The following is a 24,219-nucleotide window of genomic DNA, read 5'->3' as shown; positions in this document are numbered from 1 at the left end:
GTGGTCAGATGAGACCAAAATTGAGATCTTTGGCATCCACTCGACTCGCCGTGTTTGGAGGAAGAGAAATGCTGACTATAACCCCAAGAACACCATCCCCACCGTCAAGCATGGAGGTGGAAACATTATGTTTTTGGGGTGTTTCTCTGCAAATCAATTTATAACTTTTATATGATGTGATTTTCTGGATTTTTTTTTTATATTCTGTCTCTCACTGTTAAAATAAACCTACCATTAAAATTATAGACCGTTCTTTTCTTTGTCAGTGGGCAAACTTACAAAATCGGCAAGGGATCAAATACTTATTTCCTCCACTGTATATTGTTGCTTTTTAAATGACAAAGATGTTTTAAAATGCAATACTTGATTATTGTTAAATGCAGAACACAGAAGGGCAATGAGGCGCTGCGTTTTTTTCATCTGGGACCCTTTGGTTGCTATGATACGGAATATCCGCATATTTTAAAATGTCGGCAGAGGGTAGCATACTTGCTCTGGATGAAGGGAAGGCTGAAGCGTGTAGAGAGTGTGTGTTGATGGTTGGTCTTTGTGGTATTTGCCCCGCCCCTCCTCAATTATGATTGGACGGCTGGATAAAAAAGTGACAGTGACGAGCGCAGCGTTTTACCCAAAGTTGAACATTTTTTAACTCTCAACGACCAGAAAAAAAACACCCAACGTGCAGCGCTCAGCATAGCGGTTGTGGTGGTTGCTTGCCATCCTCTGTGGTTGGCTTGTCAGTAGCATAGTTTTGCAATATTACAGATACAAGGTAACAAAGTTAGCTGCTAAAACCTTCTGCAAAATGGAAACCTTTAAGGTTAACTTCTATGGAGGAGTGGATTGAGCCATGCTCGTCTCCAGGAAATAATCCACCTGCTAAACAACACTAAGTGCTAAGTAAAGGAGGTTCCACAATATTGCCCAGAATACGCACTGAGAGAGACATGAGAGAGATTATGGCCGTAAGTGGCCACAAGTGTTAAACCTCTCTCCAGAGCTGTTGGCAAACAAAACTCAGGGAGAAAGTGACGCAACATCCTCACCACGCCAAGCAACACACCTCCACCTAAAGGCAGGTCTAGTCCAAGCAGCTATCAAAGTCATTTTACTGACGCTAGCTGGAGAGTTTCTCAGTGGTTGCACAATAAATGGAAACAGACAAATAATGTAAATAAAGAGCCAAACAATGAAATCAATATAATGCAAGCCTGGGGTGAAAAAATAAATATGCTAGCTGCTAGTGTATGTTCCAGATCAACCAGTTCCATAGCAACCACCTCGGTATGTGCAGACAGGAGGGCCTATTTTATTGTGAACATTAAGCTATTTAAATTGGACTGTGTCTATAACTTTCATATTGTCATACTTGATGACCAGTTTATAGAAAGCAATAGCTCACTTCAGACTGTGGTATGTTGCCTGTCATGAGCTATTGCTTAAATATTCAGGTTTAGGCAGAGCATAATAGACCCAGTAGAATTTACAGCAGGCCTTCCTCTAACTGGGAGCATCTGCAGATCCCCCAGGAGAAGCTGAAGAAAACTGCTTTAGTAAAGCCTGTTGCAAGTGTAACCAAAGAGCTAATAAAAGGACAGGGGGATGTGTAGTCAGTATTTATTCTAGCCTGTATTTTTATGAAATAAAAAATGATTTATATTTGTCTATTCACATTTAGAATTAAAGCTTTAACCTGTCTGAAAAATTGCAGATATATAAATCGAAATGAAAATAAAAAAAACACTCGACTTTATCTTCATACTGCATTTTTCCACTGTTATGTTTCTTTAAATGTTTTGATGCGAGCTAAATCTTGAGAGTATTCTTCCCCTCCACTGGCACCCTCATTTGACTTAACCCCTGCTGCTCCATTATGCCAGTAGGAAAGCTGCTGAATTCTGATAGCTGACTCACAACAACACTTATACTAAATGACATATTCGTTTCTTCTCCTTGAGTACTGTCAAGGGTTTGTGTTATTTACATACATGTATTAAATATGGTAAAGTTAACAGATGCATAGAAATTGCAAATCAGATGGCTGCAAACCTCTGATTTTGCTCAAAAATCTGTGACCTTTCAGCAGACGGATTGCAATGCAAATCACAGTAATACATGCAACTAGGGAACAACAGAAAAGCATGTCAACCCCAGCATTATCCTGAAATGTTTTGTAAACAATCCCTAACATTGCCAAGAAAGTACAGCAGTCTCCAGGGAGTCACCTTAAGCTACACCACCCAAGGTCACCTTAAAAGTACTTCAGAATCCCTTCAGCCCTTCTTACTGATCTGTGCCCAATCAGGGTGTCTTTATATTGAGTTTCCACAGCATGGTATTACCTTGGCATCACATTTCCCCCTGCTAGAAAGACCATATTGAAAGCAAACTCTGGCTCTATCCTTGAGAAAATGAAAAGTCTGCTTGAAAGGTGGAAAGGACTCAACTTATTCCTCTAGGGGAAAACAGGTTCTATAAAAATGATGGCCATTCCAGAGCTTTTTTATGTGCTTAGTATTGCCGGCCCCAATGCCTGGAAATTTCTATAAGAAAGTGAAGTGAACCCATACATAATTGGATGTTTAACAGCACTGCAAACACTGCAAAGACCAAGGAGTGTTTAATCTGCCCAATATCCAATTAGGCATTTGCTCTGAATAAAATCAATACTTTGCAGCACCTCATGCTGTCCAGCTTAAAGATGCTTTATTCGTCAAATGGCAAGGGGGAGACATGCCTCAAGCTTGTCTGTGTTTTCTATATCTTTAAAAGGTTGGATGGAAACTATTCAAACTGACTTCTATAATACAGTGAAAAAGAAAAATCTTTCCTACATAAACACTGGAGGTGGATTCTTCAGCTAAGAAGTACAGAGGAAGCTTTTGGGAGTAATATATAACAGTTCAGTGATTTATCTTTTCATAAATGTATGTATATGTGCTGGGCCTGCTTCTAAATAAGATCAGTAAATGGTAGATTACGGCCTTTGCATCTGCTAAAATATTGATACACTGTAAATGGACAGGCAATACCACTCAACCTATCAATGATCGGGTAAATGCACTCTTGAAGAATAAATTAAACAAGAAACAACGTCTCTTTTTAGCAGCCATGTCTTTAGTGAACGACTTTGACTTGTTGCATGGAAAATATGACTTTTGTCTGTCTCTCAAAACACAATATACAATTACCATAGCATGTATATAAGAAATGGATGTAGTTTTGAAGCCTTGAGTTTGGCATTTTGGCCGTCACCATCTTGTTTTTTTTCGACGACCTGAGTGCTACAATTAACTTTCATGAACTGAAAACGCACTGTGAAAGGGTTAAAGTTCTAAGACGAAAACACGGACAACTCCCCAACCGGACAACGACGTGGTAGTGACCTGTCAATCACAAGGTAGCCACTCCCTAAAGCATCCCCTGCTTTATGGTCTATTTGACTCTAAATGGGACCATAATTTACTAAATGAACATCATTCTGTATTGAAGAAGACTTGAATCTAGCGAATGAGACCATAAACTCATGTTTACAATGTTTACTGATGTAATAAATCAAGTGAGAAGTAGGCTCATTTTCTCATAGACTTCTATACAATCAGACTTCTTTTTGCAACCAGAAGAGTCGCCCCCTGCTGGCTGTTAGAAAGAATGCAAGTTTAAGGCACTTCAGCATTGGCTTCACTTTTCAGACCTAGAGGTAGCCCACTGGCAATTAGTAGTGTTACAGCCCATCACGTGACCAGTTATCTGCCTGTTCCCCAATAGTCCCAGTATGTAAACTGCAGCATGTGCTCCCTTTGCCAAATTGTTTAAGTTAGCTCTACAGCCTTGTTACTGTCTGTTCTCCATGCCTTAGTTTTGTTGACCCTTTGCCTCTTTATTAACCGCCGCCTGCCTGCCTTTGCCTTTTTCTAACCTTTAAGTGCCTTGTCTGCAGAGTCTGCTTCTCAGTCCAATTGCTGTGCCTATACTGTAGTTCTACAAGTGTTACTCATAACAGGGTTGACACAGATATCTTGATTAGAGCTGCAACGATTAATCAATTAATTGTCAACTATTAAATTAATCACCAAATATTTAGTACTTTTTTTTTTTTTTAAGTCAAAATTCTCTGATTCCAGCTTCTTAAATGGGAATATTTTCTGGATTCTTTACTCCTCTACAACAGTAAAATGATTATTTTTGAGTTGTGGAAAAACAAGATATTTGAGAAAGTCATCTTGGGCTTTGGGAAACACTGATCCACATTTTTCACCATTTTATAGGTCAAACAAGTAAACGAATAATAGAGAAAATAATTAATAGATTAATCAATAATGAAAATAATTGTTAGTTGCAGGCAGCGCTAATCTTGGACAATAGCTAAATTACCAAAAAGGGCAGTATTGCTTATCTTTCATTCCTGATTTTGTCAAAAAAACATCATGCAATGTATTCTAACAGACACAAACTGCTTTAACGCTGTATCTCAATGGACCAGGAGACACATTACAAATTAATTTAACTCTTTTGTATACATATACTATAGCATTAATTTTGTTTGTTGAACACATAACCTGCACACACAGCAGAGCACAATAACAGCACACCGCCTTGACCATATTACCATGCAGAGCACACTATGCTAATTAACTGATTAATGACGACCAATTAACAACAAAACGGTCATGCAGAACAAGGTTCAAGTACGCATACTGATCATAACTACTGAGTGCATTGCTAACACGATAATAATAAGCAATCACGTTCATTCATGCACAAAGACAGGCGTAGAGGGGAAAGGGAATGAGTTCTTCCTTGAGCCAGACATCTATATACTCTGACCTCAACACTCCCTGCAGGAATACAGCAAAGATTGGTATACTGACGAAGATAACCTCCCATCCCCCAAGGGAAACTATACTAGACACTGCAGGCAGATGCTCGGGAGTCTACAGGTGTGGGTGGGGTGGAGTTTATGAAATTTCATAAGCCCTGCAAAGATTTCAGGTGAGGAGTGCAGCAGCAAGCATGATAGATGAGAAAAAGAGTGAGAAGACTGACTACAGGGTGCATTGCCTATACCAACACGTACATTACTTCAGTACATCATAAATGCATGTAGCATTGCGGACAAGTTGACTGCCTGAACCAGGTCAAAGTAGGTCATGCAGAAAAATGTTCAGACTTTATAACTAATTTAGTCACTCATGCCCACTCTAGACTCATCACACCTCTCAAGGATACACCAAGGTTAGCACACAGCAGAGATTGTGGAGGAGTGACAATAATCCACTTGATATGTAGCAGCAACAGGCAAAGACACATCAGCTTAGCAGCAGATGATACATATTCAGAGTGATAAGTTCATATATTGTAGCAGGAAATGTCATTATAACCAGTGCTTGAAGTGGAAAAATATAAGTGCCAGTACTCTCTTATTCACATGTGGGAGTGTGTATCGGCCGGTATCAGCAATCTCTTGCGACTTATTCCTATTTATTCATTATTTCTTTAAGCATGTTATTCTGTCAGTCATAATCAGCTGTGGTTTTATTGCTATATTATTATACTTGGGCTATGGAAGTTCTATAGTAGGCCTATAATACTCCAATAATATTCACACTGGAACGTTAACAGGTTAAGATGGTGTGTTTGTATATAGTGTTAATACTTAAAGTGCTTTCCTGTGTGATTTGTAGTATCACTCTATAATATATCAACACAGCCAGCCAGCCAGACAGGCATGCATGCCGAGCTGAGGTGTTTGAGCTATTCAATCAGGTTTTAGGAGCAGTGTCCCAGTCAGGATGCTCCTACATATTATACAGAGACACATTCTGAATTTCAACAGTAAATAAAAGATACCAGGAGATATTGGGTTTCGGGGTCTTCCCTCAAGAAAATTTGAAGGGTTTTTTTACTTAAAACTATGCAATTTTACATAATTTTGGTCCATTATTATTATTATTATTATTATTATTAATAATAATAATTAGGCTAAATGATTATTTTAATATTTATCACAGTCTTCGTCTGAACATTTCACTCTTCTGGAAATGTTTGCCCTGTAAAATAATACTCTATAAATAAATAAACAATGTTTCATTAATTATATTTGTTCACAAATAAAAAAAGTTATGACAAATTTAAATATTTGCTTTGATTAATAAAATCTTGGCAGTAGTATTTTTAATTATGTATTATAAGCTGCTTGGAGCTAGTGCCAGGAAGTTAATAAGTTCATAATTGTCGCTCTAATATCTATTTATAGTGCTGTGAAAGCTTCTCCTTCAAACAACTGTATTCAAGTTTCTCGCCAAAACCTACATTTTACAAGATTACATTTGAATGCATTGTGATAGGGTTATTATTCATCATCGGCCAATATTTATTTGCACTGAGCAGAGCTTGAACGCACCATAATGTATCTCAAGCCAAAATTGTGATAGCGATTAATATGGATTAATTATGCAGCTCTACTACCTACAGTACTGTATGAGACAAAGCCATTTAGTTCCCCCAATATATATAATATTACAGGGAAATGGGCTATGCTAGACATGTTGTTATGCCTAAAGCCAATATTCTGGTACAGTTTAATATTAAACTTAAACAAACCACCCAAGTAGACTCAAACACAAAATTACACATAAATAACAAACATATTTCAACACTGCACATCAATTACCAGCATGAAAGGTATCATGGCACACTTTCTAAACAGCTCCCATGGGAAATAGCTTAGCCACTGCAAAGAACTCTTAGCTATAATGAAAATACACTTACCTGCAGCATAAGAGAAACAAAGTAGTGACATTTCTGCACATTTGCAATAGCAAGACACAAATAAAACAGACAGCATCCTCAAAACAAAGGGTAAACATCCACTCATTATATAGCATGTTATAGAACAAGCAATTCTTACCTGCATGCTGGAGTGAAGCAATGGTTCGTTGGAGAAAAAGAGTCGCCTTTGAACATCACATTTGGGGCAGAACCATAGTCACAGGACTCCTGGAGCAGCATATATGGTCATATTGCCCAGCCCTAATAGCAAACATATTTTAACACTGCATTAATCACCAGCATGAAAAGCATCATGATGCACTTTCTAAACAGCACCCATGGGAAAGGCTTAGCCACTCAAAGAACTCATGGCTACAATGAAAATACACCTTTGGCATGAGAGAAACAAAGAAGCAACATATTTGCCCATTTGCAAGAAGAAGACACCAATAAAACAGCCACAAAACATCCATTTATGATACAGCATGTTAGCACAAGCAATTCTTACCTGCTGGAGTGAAGCAGTGGTTCATCAATGGAGAAAATCAAAAAATGACACAGTCACAGGACTCCAGTAGCAGCATATATGGTCATATTGCCCAGCCCTGATAGCAAAAATATATTGACACTGCATTAATCACCAGCATGAAAAGCATCATGATGCACTTTCTAAACAGCACTCATGGGAGATAGCTTAGCCACTCAGAGAACTCATAGCCATGAAGATACACTTAAGGCATAAGACAGGGGTCTGCAACCTGCGGCTCCGCGTGGATTTTAAAAAATGGAAATGAATAACTGTTTTTTGTTTACATTTTCATTTTTATGTATCATTGTTGTAGGTCTATGGTACAACGGGGCGTTAGAGCCATGTTGAGGAAAAATAAATAAATCAGAGATTTCGAGAATAAAGTCATAATATGAGTGAAAAAGTCGTAATATAACAAGAATAAAGTCATAAGTTTACGAGAAAAAAGTCGTAGTATTATGAGAATTAAGTCATAATATTATAAAGTAGTAATTTTACGTAATATTTTGTTTTATTCTCTTAAAGTTGTGACTTTATTCTAGTAATATTATGACTTTATCCTCATAAACCTGTGACTTTATTCTAGTAATATTATGACTTTATCCTCATGAACCTGTGACTTTATTCTAGTAATATTATGACTTTATCCTCATAAACCTGTGACTTTATTCTAGTAATATTATGACTTTATCCTCATGAACCTGTGACTTTATTCTAGTAATGATACAACTTTTTTTCCGTAATATTATGACTTTATACTCGTAATGTTACGATATAATATGACTTTATTCTGGAAATCTCAGATGAGTCTCCCCTCAATGTGGTCCCTAATACTCCGTAGTACATTGTCTCTTTGGCCCTCACTGCATTAGACTTATATACTATTTACTTTGACTATAAACTGTTATCTTCATCACAATGCTCACATGTTTTGTGGCTCCAGACAGATATTTTTTGTTGTTGTTTTTGCCTAAAATGGCTCTTTTGATAGTAAAGGTTGCTGACCCCTGGCATAAGAAAAACAAGATAGCTACATTTTTGCACATTTGCAAGAAGAAGACACCAATAAAACAGCCAGCATCCTCAAAACAGAGCCGGAACATCCACTCATGATACAGCTAGCGTTAGCATGTTAGCACACGCGCTCCTCACCTGCTGGAGTGACGCAACTCGTCTGAATGTGTCATTTAAACGTCTCATTTGGGGCCGCAAAAACTCACAAAGTGACACAAACACGGTCCCTGGACTCCTGGAGCAGCACCGGGACTGTGGTTATTTCTTCCAAGAAGCCTAAAGTAATGTTGAAGTGATTATTATTATCAAACTTTTGGAAAACTAGCTCACGTTCGCTTAAGTGTTTGAGTGGGCTGAGTGATTAGTGAACACGGTGTAGCCGGCACCATGGCTGTCATGGCAACAAGTGAGCGTGACGTTTTAAATAAACCGCCCCCATTCAAAAGGGTGCGTTTGATTTATGTTACAGAGGGGAAGGTGTGTCACGTGTATCTGCCTGAATTAAAAAAAAAAAAAAATTCAATAAACTTTACTTTAAATCTGTAAACATTACAAAAAAACAATTAAATCAACACATAGGTAAACAATACATGTAAAGGGAAATAAAGGGATACATAAAAAAAAAAATAAATAAATAAAATAAATACTTAAAAAAAAAAAACATAAAACACAAAACATGCCAGGGGTTAATATAAATAAATAAATAAATAATAGTAACTTAAAGGGACTGTTTGTAACTTCTTACAAGTATAAATCAATCCGGGTCGGTGTCCCATGCGCGCTCGCGTGTGGCTACGCTGTTCAGACTCAGACTCCAATACAAACTACATGGAAGCACCAAAACCGCAAAGTTCTATCTAGTGAAGCCCGTCTGTTAAACAGTGTTGGCCGCGGTCGGAGGACGCGTGGGAGACCGTCCGTAGCTTTGGTCTCCAGGGCCGGAGTCTCTGCTGTACTCTGCTCCGCTGCTCCTCTGCCTGCCTTCACTCAGCTCGCTCCACCTCACGTGCATGCGCACGCACTCCACACTGCAGAAGAGTTAGTTTAGCTCTGAGAATAGCTAGTGAATGTACAGTGGACGTTTGTGCAGAAATAAATGCTGCAGCTCCTCCAGACCAACAGAGGTTTCCCGTGTCTTGTGAATCGACGGGGCTCCGCAGTGAGTTATGTTATCGTCTCCGACAGGGTGCCCGTGTCTTCCTCCGACCGCGGTCGGGAGGCTGAGGCAGGAAAAGCCAACACTAGGATCAGCAGTGATTCATGGAGAGACCTTTGTCTGCTCAGCTAACATTACTGCCAAGCAGCTGAAATATAGAGTGATATCTGACGTGTGTCGCCTCACTGTTTTGAGCGATGCTCGTTCATGTCTATTTAGAGCGAGCACAAGCTCGAGCGCGACGCTGACTTTCGTTGACTTTCGTTCCTGACCATTTTTTCTTACGAATATGAAGTTGGTGTTGAGGCAGTATAGTATTAGTAGTGTAGGATAATAGTTCCTGAGCTAAAAAGTGAATTTATTCAAGGAATGAAATTAAAATGAGATTAAATATTTCGGATCACTAAATCAAGGTCAGCCCAATTATTGTGCTTATCCATAATCAGCATAAATTGTAAGACAGGGTCGTATTGGGGGTTAATTAAAGATGAATTTGTCTGTCAACCAATTTCAACAGCCTCTCAAAGTGTATTGTGCAAATTTGGCAACTCATAATTTTGCTTATTTCAAAGGTTATTTTGAGTTACTTTGGATAAATTGTCTGTTATTTGGTGCTTGACCTGCATCTCCAAAATGTCAGGTGGTGATGACACGTTCTCACAAATATCTTCTTGCATCACAAAAAATGCATTTTAGTAAAGACTAAATCCATCATTCATTGATGAGTGGCAGGCCCCAGCCTATAGTATAAAAACAATGTTAACCCTTTAATGCCCTTATTAAGAAAAAAGCAATGGAAAAATGTTCTCTTTACATTTGTATGTCCATGGGGCAATTACGACAACAAACAATGTTTATTTATTTATTTATTTTTTGTTTTTTAACAGACCCCACAGTTTATATAGTTTTTATATAGGCCTGACACTTCATGGTAAAAAAAAAGAAAGTACAAACCATGTACTGCTATAATAGGTTTATATACCAACATATGTCAATTTGTTACCATGACATTAGTAGTATTACCAGTACTAGTATTATTTCCATGTATTTATTCTAGATATTTATCATAATTTTACAGTAGCGTACTTTGAAAACATCGCAGAAATGGTGAAAAATCATACTGCTATAATTTTTTATCAAATACATAACGGAATAACATTAAATATGTGATAATAACAAATGCTATTAACAGTGAATGTTGATACATTTTTTTATTTATTAAAAATTGTATATTCATTATCAGAAAATCACTACTTTTACTCATATAGGATAATTCAACCGTTTGGTAGAGCACGTTTTTAGACGGTAAAAAAAATCATACTTATTAAGTTATTTCTGCATATATATATATATATATACATATATATATATATATATATATAATGGAATAACATTAAATGTACCATATCAACAACAATGAATAATTAAAAGTTGTTTTATTTAGTAGATCATCAGCTTTACTAGCTTTACAATAAAAGAACAGCTGAACCATTTGACCATGTTTTTAAAAAATGATTTGCCCTTATTAGAATTTTTATTTTAGTATCAAAGTTACATAATTCTGTTCAGTAAGACCTCTGAAACTATAAGTCGAAAAAATCTGCCAACAAACAGAGTCCTCATGTCTGGAGTGACTATTTTGTCGCCAACTTCCTGTTAGGACGCGGACTGAAAAGGCATGCTATTTAAAGACACAGTGACATCTAGTGGATATTTTAACGTGACAGACCTAAACCGAGTGGTAGAGACGGCTCAATCAGGTTGAGTTAAGTTCAACACATTTTTCAGTAAGATATAGTGACTCAAAATAAGCCCTACCAAACAGTTGAGCAGCACATTAAATTGTTAACAAAAGTAGGAAATTGGTCCATAGGCAGTGGCCTCAATTGTCTGTCTTAACTTTACTTTGGGGTTCCAGTCTGTCTTGTTTGTCACAGCACGTCTGTGTCTGTCTGAGAGCCCATCTGTCTGTCCGCATGCCTGTCTAATTGTGTGAAAAGGAAGACATCCAGCCTTCCCGTCCCATTGTTCTGGGTCTGCACTGTTCTTTCATTTTCTATCTGGGTGCAGTAATGAGGTTCACACGGTAACACTGAGAATTTAGCCAAGAAATGTCTTTGCTTTCATTCATGTGTCTGCCTGTGTGTGTCTGTGTGTGTGTGTGTGTGTGTGTGTGTGTGAAGCTGATTACAGGTAAGAGGAGCAAAAAAAAAACGACATTTCTGCCCTGGCCTTACTGGCTCGTGTGCATCTATATACTGTATTTATGTACGTGTGTGTGTTAGTGTGTACTTCTCAGTGCTGAGTGGTGCAATGACTGACATTTTGCAAACACAAAACCAGACAGGCAAGTTAGCAAGGTAAATGTGCACACACACACTTCCAAAAAAGGACTGCTCACATCAGCAGATACATGCAAAGACACAAATACAACACATGCAGAAATATAATGAGACAGGCTCGCAACGCTCTGAGAGAGAGAGAGAGAGAGAGAGAGAGAGACAGCAAGAACGAGGGAGGGAAAATAGGGAGAAAAGGCAGACAGCCTGCATAGTACACACTCCTGCAGAAAATCACAAAAGAAAGGGAGGGGGGAAGAGATGCAGACGGAGGGGACGTGTGTGTGTGTGTGTGTGTGTGTGTGTGTGTGTGTGTGTGATAGAGATGGAACGACAGAGAGAAAAGAGAGGGATAGAGATTCGGTGGGGAGTTGAGAACCACATACTTGCACGGCTAAAAAGAGCGAGCAAAGCAGAAGAGCAAAACAGAGAAGAGGAGAAGAAGAATCAGGATGAAAGAGGTAAAAGATTGCCAAAGAGTAGGTGGAAGACATATGTTCACACCGTGTCCATGCAACATACGGAGGAAGAGGAGCGAATGAAAGAATGGGGGGGGGGGGGGGGGGGAATGAAGGGAAATGGGGGTGAAATAACACTAACATAGCACAACAACCGCTAAGATCATATGGGAAGACATGGGGAACATGAGAAAAGGAAGTGGGTGATGGAGGGGAGGCGAGAAAGACAGCATACCAGCTGCAGGAGGGAAAAAGGGGGGAGAGAGAGAGAGAGAGAAAGAGAAGGAGGGAGGGATGGAGAGGGGAGCTGCTGCGAGCGAGACAGACCGCATACTCATAACACATTATGGCTATTATTAGACAGAGAGGAGAGGTACACCGGGGGGGGCCTGCGGGAGAGAGGAGGCGGGAGGGGGAGAGGAGAGAATTGGGGGTGGGTGGGGGGGTGGGGGGGGTAGTACCACTATCAAGCTTGAGGATGAGAATAAATGCCTGCATGGATACATGCAAATTTCTATTTGATGGAGAGATACAATAAAGGAAAGAATGCATGAGGTAGGAAAGGAAAGAAGTAGGAAAGGAATCTTTTGGAGGAAGACAGGGATGGCAGTGAGGAAGGCAAGAAGGGTGAGGATGAAGGGGGGGGGGGACGGGACACTTGTAAGCAAACCAGAGGAGCAAAATATAACAACAGACGAATGAAGGAGGGAGATATCAGTGTGTTATTTCAGCCAATTACACTGTTGTCAGGCTATTAAATAGGCGTTATCAGCCACATAGACGTGGGTCAGTAGGGGCCTACTACACCCACTAGTAGGTTTCTCATCTATTCACATGGTAGATCACCGAAAGAAGGTATAAGAGAACACGACCTCTAGCGTCCGTAGTAATTATGACAGGAGCAGAAGCAGCAGTCAGGCGCTGTAGTATAGACAGTGTGAAACTCCATAAGGGGTGAAGGTTGTGGAAGATGGATGGGACACAAAACACAGGGTTTTCACCCAGGAGACTGAAGTTCGTATCCTGTGTGAAACCAACAATGCGTAGTTGTCTTTGTGTTCGTAGTTAATTTAACCCCAAACACAATGTTTTTCCCTAAACTTAACTAAGTGTTGTTGTTCTTTTTTCTTTGCCTAAACCTAAAAAAGCCTTTTTCTTTGTGTCCAAAAACTATTTTGGTTGCGAGCCAAAGCATGCCCAGTTATGCCACTTCCGATTTGTTATGTATTTCTCACTTTTTTCACTCCCTCACTCCTTCCTTCCCTTCTTCCACCTTCATCCTTCGCTCCACTGACTTCAGCCCCCACTCAGCAAGAGACTCCACAGTAGGCCGTGTGTGTGTGTGTGTGCGAAGCTGAAAATTCTCCATCCAACCACCTTTTTTCCTCTCCATTGCCTCCCCTCGTGTTGCTCCTCTTTCCAACACTGACTGCTGTTCTATGACTCCAGACTAATTCCACCGCTGCCTAATGCTCTCAATGCATTTTGAATGAAGGTAAAGAAAGTAGGAGAAATGTATCCCTTGGACAGAGCCGAATGTGTCTGAAATTCAACATGGCATTAAATTCAGGACCCATTTGTGTCGATTGCTTTTTTTTTTTTCTCCACCAAAGTTGAAAGTTCCCCCTCTGGAAATTGGAGAACATTCCCCCAACTCTAAATGCTCTGCTTAACATTCACCACGGAAAGATTTAATGCAATTAATTCCATTTAAAGACCTCTCAGGCTCTGCGCTATAAATTTTAGACATACTGTATATTCAGATCCCCCCCCCCTCATTCTATAAATTACATTTATTCACAGAGGATACTGTAGGTAATATTTTGACACACATTTTTTCCCAGTTTACTGAGTACTGTTATGGATCCAGGCTTGTACAACGGGGCTTAATTTTTACCAATTATAAGTGAGCTTTATTCAAATCAACTTTTCCAAATGTCTGTTAATCCGTTTTGTCTTTTGTGTGTTTTCTGAGAAATCAAGAGCTGTAGCCTTGATGTGGAGCTCTGGTGCTTTTCTTGTTTTCCTTGTCTAAGGTTTTGATTTCAACTGAGTGTAATAAGGGGTTTTGGTTAAAGCTGTGGAACTACTGCGCCACCAAGTGGTCAAAGGAGTCCAAGCTGGTAAAAATAACAGACCATCATGTGAAAATTTAGTCTGTAAGTAGAGTCCTGCTCAGTCACTTATGAGTACTAGAAATGTAAATAATGTAAATGTAATTCAAGCTGCTGCAAACCAGCAATAAATCTGTAGAGCTGTGTCTGAAAAGCATACCTTTCGTCTGTGTTTCCACATCCAATCCCCACCAGAACGCTTTACCTCCACCTGTTTCCAACAGTAAACAAGTTTCCTCATGTGCCTCCCCCCCACCGTTCCTCCCTCCCAGTCCAGCAGAAGAAGAAGCCGCACGGGCAAACGGCCGCAGGTGCAGCCAGGAGCTCAGCGTGACAGAGACAACAAAGCCAGATCTGTGGAGGAACATCAAGCATCAGGAAGACTGTCAACACCGGCAGCTGATAGTGGTGAAAGGAAGGAGGGGGGGGGGGGGGGGGGAGAAGACGTCTGAAAACAGACAGTGATACCAGTGCCAACACAGCTAGAGGAAGTGGGGAGGCTGTTTATGCTGCTGCCATGTTCGAGGGCAGGAAGACAGATCGGCCTCTGTTGTAACCAATCACGCAGGGAGGCTGCTGCAGTAATATTCTGATCAAATAAATCACACTCATACTTATTTTAGCAGATCCCATCTATCATTTTTTTGGTCAGAATATCACCCCTGGACAGGTAGCTCGCCAGACATATTGTATAATGTGTTTCCAATTGTTTCCTCAGTTCATAGTTGGAGTGACGTTGTGTCTATTTGCACAATTTGAATGTCACAGTGAATTGCTTGATATAAAAGTTTCATTACTACTGCAGCTTCCAACAGGACTGTGTCTAGACAGTTCACCCAAGGTGCACCCAAGCTACGTTCACTGAATAGGAATGATACTTTCTGACAAACTTTAACATCAATGTCACATAAACAGTCTCAGTTACACTATAGATTATGATTAATCTGCAGAGAAGTCACAGGCATAGTTGGACTCCAGTACCAACAGCAACCAAAAGGCATACATACAGTATGTGAGACTCATTTAAACTGCTGGTCCAGCTGTGGCCTGAAAACACATCAATCCAATTAGCATCTATCTGTAGCAGGAGATCTCATAACACATGTGTTTTATTACTAGAACATAATTAAGGGCTGAATGGAATAACACTACTCCTCCCATACAAGTTTTAAGGCGTATAAAAGTCTCTGCTTTGAATCCTAATGTATCTGATATTCATTTGATATCTGACTGATCCACAACACAAAACTCACTTACAAATTCTTAAAAGCACTCCTTCTCTCTCTCTTTGAATCTTTGAATATGCAAATGTGTTTCATTTCACACATTCAAATGCTAAATGCAACTTAAGTGAAAAGTCCATTCTAAGTGTACGTGATGTGGAAGTTCCAAGTTTCCAGGTTGCATATAGTCCCACGACTGGCTCCGAACTGGTCGTGATGATGTCACAATGTCGCACTCGTATACGTACACGCTTAAAACTTGACGTGAGCAAAGAGAAATGTGAAAACAGACTTCTAATATCTGCATATACATTATTCTTCACAATGACGATATATTTTGAACAGATTCATCGCAAATTTGGGATTAATCACGATTAACTATGGAATATTAAATGAATATTAAAAATTGTATTCTATTGACAGACCTAATATATATTAATCACATGATTTTCCATAGTTAATCATGATTAATTGCAAATTAATCGCACATTTTGTATCAGTTCAAAATGTACCTTAAAGGGAGATTTGTCAGGTATTTAATACTCTTATTGACACGGGAGTTGGCAAATATGCTTGTTTTATGCAAATGATATATATATTTATTATTAGAAATAAATTAACAACACAAAACAATGACAAATACTGTCCAGAAACCCTCACAGGTACTGCATTTAGCATAAAACAATATGCTCAAATCATGACATGGCAAACTGCAGCCCAACAGGCAACAACAGCTGTCAGTGTGTCCGTTTGCTGACTTGACTATGACTTGCCCTAAACTCATTCACATATCTTGAGGTCAGAGGTCAAAGGACCCCTTTGAAAATGGCCATGACATATGTATGGATAGGTATATACTGTATATATATATATATATATATATATATAGAGAGAGAGAGAGGTATATATATATATATATAGATAGATATAGATAAATAGATATAGATATATAGATAGATATAGATACATAGATAGAGATACATAGAGAGAGAAAGAGCTTATTTGAATTTGAATTTGAATTTGAATTTGAAAGAGAATGCAGTGAATTAGAACACTGTAACAGGACAAAGCAGGATTCTACATTGTTATGTTCTAAATTGTATCGAATGTTGATGTCATCTTGTGCATAAATACAGGATCTAGACAAAGTCACTTCAGTATCTCCCCAACTTCTACAGAGGACAGCTGGACAGCTCTGAAGCTCTGAGGCTCTGAGGCGGGCCGCGGCAAAACCACCGGTCAAAGCGTCTGCAGACCGTCACACATTACCCTGACAACATTGCATGATGCTAGTTTCCTTTGTTTAATTTTATTTCTTCGACTGTGGTCAGGCTTCCTGGGGGGGCTCCCCACGTTCCCAGTAACGCTGGGATGGTACACTTCTGTTGATGTGAAGGTCAATCATCTGGCTTACTGGCTGAAGGAGTTCCAAGCTTTTCAGACGTCTACAGTGTGTTACATATTTAACTTTGTTTCTACGGCATTTCACTGAAATGACGGGACAACAGTTATACTGTATGTAACCGACCCAGTAAGTACTGGTGATTTGAAGTCCAGATGTCTAGGATCAGTGGTGGAATAGCCTGTAACTAAGTGCATTTACTGTAAGTATTGTACTTAGCTACTTGGTCCTCCACTGGTAGGTTAAAACCAGGCTAAATCTGGCTGAAAAAAGTCTTTAAGACATCCAGATGTCCAGAAGTCTTTGCCTTTTCTACCAAATCTAGCTTTAACCTGTCTAGACACCTGCAAGTCACCAAGCTAGTGTTTACTGGGAGACGTCTGAACAAAGTTTCACTCTTCAACCTACTCCAGCCGGGTGTTACCCCTTCATGTTGGCTGATTCCTGCTCACTGTGTGTTGAGCACTTGGGGAGTGCCCTGCAGCATTTTGAGAACTGCATTCTGGGAGGCTAAGGCCGTCTCCCGGGTGGTAACCCTGACTTCTCGGAACCAATGCTGACGGTGGGCGTTTGGACTGTGGGGAAGACTCAGTCCCGCTCTTAAGCCCTGCACGGTGACGAATGTCGCTGTGTGGAGGCAAGCCATCACGGCCCGGTGGACTCGTTCCTCCGGAGCTTGAGTGGCTGCCGACAGCGGAGTGTAACGATGACAGGCCAGTCTTCAATGCTTCCAGGGAACAGGAAGTCTGCGTGCCAGTCCGCCTCAGAGCTCACTTCAGACTTCCGGTGTATCCGACGTAGGATGCTGCGGTAAGATACTCGCACCAAACTCCTGTAGCATATCCGACCTGTAACTTTGGACTCGGATTGAAACGGTCTCAGGATGTTTGGTGTCACCATCACGATTTAAGGGTTTCTGAATTCCTCCTGGCAGCACGGTGGTTCAGTGATTAGCACTGCTACCTCACAGCAAGAGGGTAACAGGTTAAAACCCGGCTTGGGGCCCTTCTGTGTGGAGTGTGCATGTTCTCCCCTTGCCAGCATGGGTTTTCACCGGGTTCTCCGGTTTCCTCCCACAATCCAAAGACTGCTTAGGTTAATTGTTGACTCTAAATTGCCCGCAGGTGGTAGTCTGTCTCTATGTGATAGTGACCTGTACAGGGTATACCCTGCCTTCACAGGGAAGAATCTCTCTTTGAATATCTCAGTCGTTTGGCATAATAACAAATTATTATTATTATATATAATATATTATTATATTGTTATAACAGATTATTCATCTTATATATTATTATAACAGATTCATCTTATATATTATTATAAAAGATTATTTATTTAATCATATTATTATAACAGATTATTTATTTGATTTATGTATTCATTTTTAAGTTTTTTAATTAATGTATTGAAATTATTTGTTTATAGGATAAAGGAAAAGTAGCTGCATCTTTATTTCAGATCATCATCTTTATTAACAGGGAGATTTATCAAGTATTTAATACTCTTATCAACATGGGAGTGGGAAAATATGCTTGTTTTATGTAAATGTATGTATATATTTATTATTAGAAATCAATTAACGGGCAGCTGGTTAGCTCAGTCGGTAGAGCGAGCGCCCATGTAAATGCCAAGGCTCAGTCCTAGCAGCGGTGGACCCGGGTTCGAATCCGGCCTGTGGTCCTTTCCGCATGTCACTTCTCTCTCTCCCCCTTTCCAACACTCTATCCACTGTCCTATCAATAAAATGCTTAAAAAAATCACCCCAAAAAATAACTTGAGAGAAATCAATTAACAACACAAAACAGTGACAAATATTGTCCAGAAACCCTCACAGGTACTGCATTTAGCATAAAACAATATGCTCAAATCGTAACAAGGCAAACTGCAGCCCAACAGGCAACAACAGCTGTCAGTGTGTCAGTGTGCTGACTTGACTATGACTTGCCCCAAAGTCATTCACATATCTTGAGGTCAGAGGTCAAGGGACCCCTTTGAAAATGGCCATGCCATATATATGGATAGGTATATACTGTAGATATATATATATATATAGAGAGAGAGATATAGATATGTAGATAGATATAGATACATATATATATATATATATATATATATATATATATATATATATATACATAGAGAGAGAAAGAGCTTATTTGAATTTGAATTTGAATTTGAATTTGAAAGAGAATGCAGAGAATAAGAACACTGTAACAGGACAAAGCAAGATTCTACATTGTTATGTTCCAAATTGTATCGAATGTTGATGACATCTTGTGCATAAATACAGGATCTAGACAAAGTCACTTCAGTATCTCCTGAACTTCTACAGAGGACAGCTGGACAGCTCTGAAGCTCTGAGGCGGGCCGCGGCAAAACCACCGGTCAAAGCGTCTGCAGACCGTCACACATTACCCTGACAACATTGCATGATGCTAGTTTCCTTTGTTTTATTTTATTTCTTCGACTGTGGTCAGACTTCCTGGGGGTGCTCCCCACGTTCCCAGTGATGCTAGGATGGTACACTTCTGTTGATGTGAAGGTCAATCATCTGGCTTACTGGCTGAAGGAGTTCCAAGCTTTTCAGACGTCTACAGTGTGTTACATATTTAACTTTGTTTCTACGGCATTTCACTGAAATGACGGGACAACAGTTATACTGTATGTAACCGACCCAGTAAGTACTGGTGATTTGAAGTCCAGATGTCTAGGATCAGTGGTGGAATAGCCTGTAACTAAGTGCATTTACTGTAAGTATTGTACTTAGCTACTTGGTCCTCCACTGGTAGGTTAAAACCAGGCTAAATCTGGCTGAAAAAAAGTCTTTAAGACATCCAGATGTCCAGAAGTCTTTGCCTTTTCTACCAAATCTAGCTTTAACCTGTCTAGACACCTGCAAGTCACCAAGCTAGTGTTTACTGGGAGACGTCTGAACAAAGTTTCACTCTTCAACCTACTCCAGCCGGGTGTTACCCCTTCATGTTGGCTGATTCCTGCTCACTGTGTGTTTAGCGCTTTGGGGAGTGCCCTGCAGCATTTTGAGAACTGCATTCTGGGAGGCTAAGGCCGTCTCCCGGGTGGTAACCCTGGCTTCTCGGAGCCAATGCTGACGGTGGGCGATTGGACTGAGGGGAAGACTCAGTCCCGCTCTTAAGCCCTGCACGGTGACAAATGTCGCTGTGTGGAGGCAAGCCATCGCGGCCCGGTGGACTTGTTCCTCCGGAGCTTGAGTGGCTGCCGACGGCGGCGTGTAACGATGACAGGCCAGTCTTCAGTGCTTCCAGGGGACAGGAAGTCTGCGTGCCAGTCTGCCTCAGAGCTCACTTCAGACTTCCGGTGTATCCGACGTAGGATGCTGCGGTAAGATACTCGCACCAAACTCCTGTAGCATATCCGACCTGTAACTTTGGACTCGGATTGGACCTTTACTGCTACCAATTTTCTTAATTTGTCTCAGGATGTTTGGTGTCACCATTACGATTTAAGGGTTACTGAATTGCTCCTGGCGGCACGGTGATGCAGTGATTAGCACTGCTACCTCACAGCAAGAGGGTCGCAGGTTCAAACCCGGCTTGGGGCCCTTCTGTGTGCATGTTCTCCCCGTGCCAGCGTGTGTTTTCACCGTATATATACTATACTGTCTCTATGTGTCAGCCCTGTGATAGTATAGTATATATACAGTAGTATATATATATATACACTATATATAGTGAATAGGATAAGATAATTACAGATAATGGATGAATCTGTCCTTGAATATCTTAGTCGTTTGGCATATTAACAAATTATTATTATTATTATTATATTATTATAACAGATTATTTATTTATTATATATTATATTATTATAACGACTATTTATTTAATTTATGTATTAAGTTTTAAGTTTTTTGATTAATGTATTTAAGTTATTTGTTTATAGGAGAAGGGAAAAGTAGCTGCATCTTTATTTCGGAATTTCTATTCTATTGTTTATTATATTACAGTTATGCTGTAAATTGAATAACTTTAACTGTGTACACAATAAAATTTAGAGATTTAGTATAACTGTATAGCATGTGAATAAGAACACAGCAGCAGGACAAAGCAGGATTCTACATTGTTATGTTCCAAATTGTATCGAATGTTGATGTCATCTTGTGCATAAATACAGGATCTAGACAAAGTCACTTCAGTATCTCCCCAACTTCTACAGAGGACAGCTGGACAGCTCTGAAGCTCTGAGGCTCTGAGGCGGGCCGCGGCAAAACCACCGGTCAAAGCGTCTGCAGACCGTCACACATTACCCTGACAACATTGCATGATGCTAGTTTCCTTTGTTTTATTTTATTTCTTCGACTGTGGTCAGGCTTCCTGGGGGGGCTCCCCACGTTCCCAGTGATGCTAGGATGGTACACTTCTGTTGATGTGAAGGTCAATCATCTGGCTTACTGGCTGAAGGAGTTCCAAGCTTTTCAGACGTCTACAGTGTGTTACATATTTAACTTTGTTTCTACGGCATTTCACTGAAATGACGGGACAAGCAGTTATACTGTATGTAACCGACCCAGTAAGTACTGGTGATTTGAAGTCCAGATGTCTAGGATCAGTGGTGGAATAGCCTGTAACTAAGTGCATTTACTGTAAGTATTGTACTTAGCTACTTGGTCCTCCACTGGTAGGTTAAAACCAGGCTAAATCTGGCTGAAAAAAAGTCTTTAAGACATCCAGATGTCCAGAAGTCTTTGCCTTTTCTACCAAATCTAGCTTTAACCTGTCTAGACACCTGCAAGTCACCAAGCTAGTGTTTACTGGGAGACGTCTGAACAAAGTTTCACTCTTCAACCTACTCCAGCCGGGTGTTACCCCTTCATGTTGGCTGATTCCTACTCACTGTGTGTTTAGCGCTTTGGGGAGTGCCCTGCAGCATTTTGAGAACTGCATTCTGGGAGGCTAAGGCCGTCTCCCGGGTGGTAACCCTGGCTTCTCGGAGCCAATGCTGACGGTGGGCGTTTGGACTGTAGGGGAAGACTCAGTCCCGCTCTTAAGCCCTGCACGGTGACAAATGTCGCTGTGTGGAGGCAAGCCATCGCGGCCCGGTGGACTTGTTCCTCCGGAGCTTGAGTGGCTGCCGACGGCGGCGTGTAACGATGACAGGCCAGTCTTCAGTGCTTCCAGGGGACAGGAAGTCTGCGTGCCAGTCTGCCTCAGAGCTCACTTCAGACTTCCGGTGTATCCGACGTAGGATGCTGCGGTAAGATACTCGCACCAAACTCCTGTAGCATATCCGACCTGTAACTTTGGACTCGGATTGGACCTTTACTGCTACCAATTTTCTTAATTTGTCTCAGGATGTTTGGTGTCACCATTACGATTTAAGGGTTACTGAATTGCTCCTGGCGGCACGGTGATGCAGTGATTAGCACTGCTACCTCACAGCAAGAGGGTCGCAGGTTCAAACCCGGCTTGGGGCCCTTCTGTGTGCATGTTCTCCCCGTGCCAGCGTGGGTTTTCACCGTATATATACTATACTGTCTCTATGTGTCAGCCCTGTGATAGTATAGTATATATACAGTAGTATATATATATATATACACTATATATAGTGAATAGGATAAGATAATTACAGATAATGGATGAATCTGTCCTTGAATATCTTAGTCGTTTGGCATATTAACAAATTATTATTATTATTATTATATTATTATAACAGATTATTTATTTTATTATATATTATTATAACGACTATTTATTTAATTTATGTATTAAGTTTTAAGTTTTTTGATTAATGTATTTAAGTTATTTGTTTATAGGAGAAGGGAAAAGTAGCTGCATCTTTATTTCGGAATTTCTATTCTATTGTTTATTATATTACAGTTATGCTGTAAATTGAATAACTTTAACTGTGTACACAATAAAATTTAGAGATTTAGTATAACTGTATAGCATGTGAATAAGAACACAGCAGCAGGACAAAGCAGGATTCTACATTGTTATGTTCCAAATTGTATCGAATGTTGATGTCATCTTGTGCATAAATACAGGATCTAGACAAAGTCACTTCAGTATCTCCCCAACTTCTACAGAGGACAGCTGGACAGCTCTGAAGCTCTGAGGCTCTGAGGCGGGCCGCGGCAAAACCACCGGTCAAAGCGTCTGCAGACCGTCACACATTACCCTGACAACATTGCATGATGCTAGTTTCCTTTGTTTTATTTTATTTCTTCGACTGTGGTCAGGCTTCCTGGGGGGGCTCCCCACGTTCCCAGTGATGCTAGGATGGTACACTTCTGTTGATGTGAAGGTCAATCATCTGGCTTACTGGCTGAAGGAGTTCCAAGCTTTTCAGACGTCTACAGTGTGTTACATATTTAACTTTGTTTCTACGGCATTTCACTGAAATGACGGGACAGCAGTTATACTGTATGTAACCGACCCAGTAAGTACTGGTGATTTGAAGTCCAGATGTCTAGGATCAGTGGTGGAATAGCCTGTAACTAAGCGCATTTACTGTAAGTATTGTACTTAGCTACTTGGTCCTCCACTGGTAGGTTAAAACCAGGCTAAATCTGGCTGAAAAAAAGTCTTTAAGACATCCAGATGTCCAGAAGTCTTTGCCTTTTCTACCAAATCTAGCTTTAACCTGTCTAGACACCTGCAAGTCACCAAGCTAGTGTTTACTGGGAGACGTCTGAACAAAGTTTCACTCTTCAACATACTCCAGCCGGGTGTTACCCCTTCATGTTGGCTGATTCCTACTCACTGTGTGTTTAGCGCTTTGGGGAGTGCCCTGCAGCATTTTGAGAACTGCATTCTGGGAGGCTAAGGCCGTCTCCCGGGTGGTAACCCTGGCTTCTCGGAGCCAATGCTGACGGTGGGCGTTTGGACTGAGGGGAAGACTCAGTCCCGCTCTTAAGCCCTGCACACTATATATAGTGAATAGGCCTCTCCGGGAACCATCACCTTAACGTGGTGGAGAGGTTTGTATGTCCCTATGACCCTGAGGGCTGTGTTGTCTGGAGCCTCGTGCTCCTCGTAGGGTCTCCCATGGCAAATTGGTCTTAGGTGAGGGGCCGGACTAAGAATGGTTCACAAAAAAACCCAATGACGACACGAGGCAGAGGAGGAGTTACCCGGCCCGGAGGAAGCCCGGGGCCCACGTCTGGAGCCAGGCCCAGACGGAGGGCCCGTCAACGAGCGTCTGGTGGCCGGGCTTGCCACGGAGCCCGGCCGGG

The 24,219-nt window shown here is 40.5% G+C and overlaps 1 protein-coding gene and 1 long non-coding RNA gene across 8 annotated transcripts in view; both read right to left on the bottom strand.

Moving 5' to 3' along the window:
- Positions 1-8,714, bottom strand: part of LOC119481223 — a 50,225-nt gene extending 41,511 nt beyond the window's left edge. For 3 of the 5 annotated variants that reach the window (XR_005205132.1, XR_005205133.1, XR_005205136.1), the window contains exons 1-3: positions 8,453-8,711; positions 7,280-7,376; positions 6,911-7,032 (exon numbers count right to left, since the gene is read on the bottom strand). This is a non-coding gene — a long non-coding RNA (uncharacterized LOC119481223). Of the gene's footprint in view, positions 1-6,910; positions 7,033-7,279; positions 7,377-8,452 lie in introns of all 5 variants that reach the window. The other 2 variants (XR_005205134.1, XR_005205135.1) reach the window with 2 other exon arrangements.
- Positions 1-24,219, bottom strand: part of LOC119481208 (serine/threonine-protein kinase pim-1-like) — a 1,020,488-nt gene that overhangs the window by 531,521 nt on the left and 464,748 nt on the right. The gene's annotated exons all lie outside the window — the stretch shown is intronic.

Source organism: Sebastes umbrosus, chromosome 22, assembly GCF_015220745.1.
Source record: "Sebastes umbrosus isolate fSebUmb1 chromosome 22, fSebUmb1.pri, whole genome shotgun sequence".
Taxonomy (NCBI): domain Eukaryota; kingdom Metazoa; phylum Chordata; class Actinopteri; order Perciformes; family Sebastidae; genus Sebastes; species Sebastes umbrosus.
The sequence above is the reverse complement of the archived record's forward strand: the minus strand, read 5'-3'. Positions and strand labels throughout refer to the sequence as shown.